The sequence below is a fragment of the Pseudophryne corroboree genome, chromosome 1 (genome assembly GCF_028390025.1).
Source record: "Pseudophryne corroboree isolate aPseCor3 chromosome 1, aPseCor3.hap2, whole genome shotgun sequence".
NCBI classification, from domain to species: domain Eukaryota; kingdom Metazoa; phylum Chordata; class Amphibia; order Anura; family Myobatrachidae; genus Pseudophryne; species Pseudophryne corroboree.
Genome location: NC_086444.1, coordinates 642,787,986 through 642,793,240, shown reverse-complemented (window position 1 = coordinate 642,793,240; position 5,255 = coordinate 642,787,986). Strand labels below are relative to the sequence as shown.

At 41.9% G+C, this 5,255-nt stretch overlaps 1 pseudogene; it reads left to right on the top strand.

The window, feature by feature from the left end:
• Positions 1-1,211: 1,211 nt before the first annotated feature.
• LOC134951928 (5S ribosomal RNA) lies at positions 1,212-1,329 on the top strand (annotated as a pseudogene).
• The last annotated feature ends 3,926 nt before the right edge of the window (positions 1,330-5,255 follow it).

Genomic DNA, 5,255 nt, shown 5'->3' with positions numbered 1-5,255 from the left:
TATATATATATATATATATATATATATATATATATATAGGGTGAGCTAACAGCGCCAAAAAATACAGTAGAAAATAATTTTTCACAGTATGTCTATAATGTACCCCAGTAAAATATCTAGTCTCTATATGCCACTCCCCTTTCTTTATGGGGCGTCTGCTAGATCTTAAGTAGAACCTACACTTGTACGTGTGCAGGATAGAAGAAAATTGGAAAAAGCAAATAAGATCAGAGCGACCATAGGTGGTAAATACTCTAGGAGACTAAAAAGATGTTTTTTTAAAAACAATGCGGGGTTTATTTACAACGAACGTTTAAAAAGATTGGACATAAAAAGGCAACATATAAGAATGCTTTTTTAAAAAAAAGCCGTTACAAAGTCATTAAAAAGCATTCCAAAGGACATGAAGACAATAATAAAAAAATGACAGCGATAAAAATGGTGCTAAAAATTCACGTACTTAGAAAATAAGAACCATTAGAAACAACTGTGTATCTAAAATTATGTAAAAAATATAAATATGTATTTAAAAAATTCCGTAAATAGAAAAAGCAGCTTAACTGAGGATTTCAATAGTAGCAGGAATCACCCAACGTGTTTCGTCTGGTCTAACTTCATCAAGGGGTAATGAGCACAGTGGGACACAACATCTATATATACCCCTGTGGGTAAGGAAGTGGTTAATGACATCACTTCCTGTAATTGATTGACATTTTTGGAAACAGGATTCAAGAATACATGTATAATTCAGGAACACATAATGAGTGTGGCCAATAGTGAGGGAGGCTGTAGATATAGTAAAGCGCTTGATTTGCGCTTAGAAACTGTGCAGGGAGTCTTTATAAACCATAAAAGTCTTTTAAGCTCGTTTATTCCGATGTATGGCGCTAATCGCGTCATTTCCGCCCCACATCCGGTGTCCGTGGCTTCCTTCTGCGCATGCGCCGGCCAATGTGAAGGGAAGTGCGGCGGACATCTTCTAGGAGTCCGTAAGGCATGACAATTACTTGTGCTGGAAGCGGGTGCCGGCGGGTGCCGGACAGACTGAATGAAGGCTACGAAATAGCTCCTTTTTGATAAACGTAAGCCTGTTATTCCCAATCCTCAATTCCTGACATCATCCACTTGCCTTTTCCTAGCTAGGTCCAGGTTGGAATGCGGAGCGGAGGCTCCCCAACCTCTGGACCCCTTCTCCCACCACCCAGATCTTAGATTACAGTCATACCACACTGGATATGCCCAAATTCGTCCGATCTTGGAAGCCAAGCAGTGTTGGCCCGGCCAGTACTGGGTAAGGAAACTTCCCAAGAAGACCGGGTGCTGTAATAACAACTGGATCAGGGGCGTGCTATTCTTATATCTTTTCATATCTCTCTATACATCTCTCTTTCTTTTATCTCTGCATTCAAATTAATTAAAATCTCCTCTCTGTCTATGACGGTATATGCCTATATATTTATAAATATGACCCTGACTGCCACATCCACTCTCCATTTATTTACTAATTTTATTAATTTTATCAAATACATGTATAACCTATGTACTTCAATTGAAATCCCTTGATGTCTTTGAGAAATACCATTTTATATGGATGTCATTTTCATAGGAGAAATACTGTATTTATGTCTATCAGATTAAGATGATGAACCACAGCATAACATACTTTACACCTAGTCTGTAGAATCTGTATATCTAATACGGACTATATATGACTCCTAAATCGTATATATATGCACTGATTCTTGCTCTCATCCTTTTTACATATGCGGCTTCCTGTGTGGAGACGATGCGAATGTGTCCGACCTATTTAACTAAATGAACATTATCTATGAAAATATGGCCGCTGGCACCCGCTTCCAGCACAAGTAATTGTCATGCCTTACGGACTCCTAGAAGATGGCCGCCGCACTTCCCTTCACATTGGCCGGCGCATGCGCAGAAGGAAGCCACGGACACCGGATGTGGGGCGGAAATGACGCGATTAGCGTCATACATCGGAATAAACGAGCTTAAAAGACTTTTATGGTTTATAAAAACTCCCTGCACAGTTTCTAAGCGCAAATCAAGCGCTTTACTATATCTACAGCCTCCCTCACTATTGGCCACACTCATTATGTGTTCCTGAATTATACATGTATTCTTGAATCCTGTTTCCAAAAATGTCAATCAATTACAGGAAGTGATGTCATTAATCACTTCCTTACCCACAGGGGTATATATAGATGTTGTGTCCCACTGTGCTCATTACCCCTTGATGAAGTCAGACCAGACGAAACGCGTTGGGTGATTCCTGCTACTATTGAAATCCTCAGTTAAGCTGCTTTTTCTATTTACGGAGTTTTTTATATACATATTTATATTTTTTACATCATTTTAGATACACAGTTGTTTCTAATGGTTCTTATTTTCTAAGTACGTGAATTTTTAGCACCATTTTTATCGCTGTCATTTTTTTATTATTGTCTTCATGTCCTTTGGAATGCTTTTTAATGACTTTGTAACAGCTTTTTAAAAAAAAGCATTCTTATATGTTGCCTTTTTATGTCCAATCTTTTTAAACGTTCGTTGTAAATAAACCCCGCATTGTTTTTAAAAAAAAACATCTTTTTAGTCTCCTAGAGTATTTACCACCTATGGTCGCTCTGATCTTATTTGCTTTTTCCAATATATATATATATATATATATAGTAAAGGTGCACACACAAAAATGTTGGCTGCTGATTTGATACAATTATAAGGTTCACAATTTATTAAAATGTAAGCAAGCTTTAAAAGCTAATAAGATACACATAAAAATAAAGTAGCATGCAAACGCACATGCAAGCTTGTAAGTTGCTGTTAGTACAGTTCTCTTTATGCTTAACCGATTAGTATGCACGTGCAATTAACAGTTAATGAGGATAAGGTACTCAGTTCTTAGGTCACAACAGAGTGGGGTACAACAACAACAATGTCACAGAGAGGTGGCTAACCTATCCGATACCCTCTGATGAAACCACCACCTTATTGGGCGGAGAAACACGTCAGTTGACACACACACACAACAGGTGGACCGCACTAACCGGAAGCACCGAACCCGGAAGTTGGAAGACGTGATCTCCACGAGCGTCCCCTGGTCTCCACAGCCGCTGCCAAGCGTGCTACCCGTGTACTGTATGCAGACACAGCCCTCCTCTCCCTTACTTCTAGTCACACGTAGAAGTCAGGAGGCACACAGGACGGTGCATCTTTAATAGGAGTGCTCCTCACAACTGATACTCAAATGGAAGGGTGAAGTGTAACATCATAACGCATCCCACTCTTTCAATACGCCAGCCAACTTCTCTCCAACTTGTGATGTCACAGAAGTAGGTGGGCAGCATCTGCCTACTTCTGCATGTTTTGATAAATGAATACTTTTCTATGTCTATTTATTTTGATAAATATACCTTTTGTACTACTTCTGGACAGCAGAACCAGGTACATATGAAATAAAGCTTAAAGTATGGCAGGTGCAGTGTACACCGAGGACCCAAACCAGCAAGCAGTGTGATAGTGTAAGCTATCACACAGCTTCCAGCTCTTGTTGGACCCAATCTCTTAGCAAGAACAGAATCGTAAAAGTCAAGTTAAAATATTTATGTTCACGTTGTGAATTTAGAGAAAAATAAGATTTTACTTACCGGTAAATCTATTTCTCGTAGTCCGTAGTGGATGCTGGGGACTCCGTAAGGACCATGGGGAATAGACGGGCTCCGCAGGAGACAGGGCACTTTAAGAAAGAATTAGGTATACTGGTGTGCACTGGCTCCTCCCTCTATGTCCCTCCTCCAGACCTCAGTTAAGGAAACTGTGCCCGGAAGAGCTGACAGTACAAGGAAAGGATTTTGGAATCCAGGGTAAGACTCATACCAGCCACACCAATCACACCGTATAACTCGTGATAAACTTACCCAGTTAACAGTATGAACAACAACAGAGCATCAGACAAACCTGATGCAACCATAACATAACCCTTATTTAAGCAATAACTATATACAAGTATTGCAGAAGAAGTCCGCACTTGGGACGGGCGCCCAGCATCCACTACGGACTACGAGAAATAGATTTACCGGTAAGTAAAATCTTATTTTCTCTAACGTCCTAGTGGATGCTGGGGACTCCGTAAGGACCATGGGGATTATACCAAAGCTCCCAAATGGGCGGGAGAGTGCGGATGACTCTGCAGTACCGAATGAGCAAACACAAGGTCCTCCTCAGCCAGGGTATCAAAATTGTAGAACTCTGCAAAGGTGTTTGAACCTGACCAAGTAGCCGCTCGGCAAAGCTGTAATGCCGAGACCCCTCGGGCAGCCGCCCAAGAAGAGCCCACCTTCCTTGTGGAGTGGGCTTTAACTGATTTTGGAAGCGGCAATCCAGCCGCAGAATGAGCCTGCTGAATCGTGTTACAGATCCAGCGAGCAATAGTTTGCTTTGAAGCAGGAGCACCCAGCTTGTTGGATGCATACAGGATAAACAGCGACTCAGTTTTCCTGACTCTAGCCGTTCTGGCTACATAAACCTTCAAAGCCCTGACTACATCCAGTAACTCGGAATCCTCCAAGTCACGAGTAGCCACAGGCACCACAATAGGTTGGTTCATATGAAAAGATGACACCACATTTGGCAGAAATTTGCGGACGAGTCCGCAATTCTGCCCTGTCCATATGGAAAACCAAATAGGGGCTTTTATGTGACAAAGCCGCCAATTCTGACACACGCCTAGCCGAAGCCAAGGCTAATAGCATGACCACCTTCCACGTGAGATATTTTAACTCCACGGTTTTAAGCGGCTCAAACCAGTGTGATTTCAGGAAACTCAACACCACGTAAAGATCCCAAGGTGCCACTGGAGGCACAAACGGGGGCTGAATATGCAGCACTCCCTTTACAGACGTCTGAACTTCAGGTAGAGAAGCTAGTTCTTTTTGAAAGAAAATGGATAGGGCCGAAATCTGGACCTTAATGGACCCCAATTTTAGGCCCAAAGTCACTCCCGACTGTAGGAAGTGAAGGAAACGGCCCAGCTGGAATTCCTCTGTAGGGGCATTCCTGGCCTTACACCAAGCAACATATTTTCGCCGTATACGGTGATAATGTTTAGCCGTTACGTCCTTCCTAGCCTTTATTAGCGTAGGAATAACCTCATCCGGAATCCCTTTTTCTACTAGGATCCGGCGTTCAACCGCCATGCCGTCAAACGCAACCGCGGTAAGTCTTGGAACAGACAAGGTCCC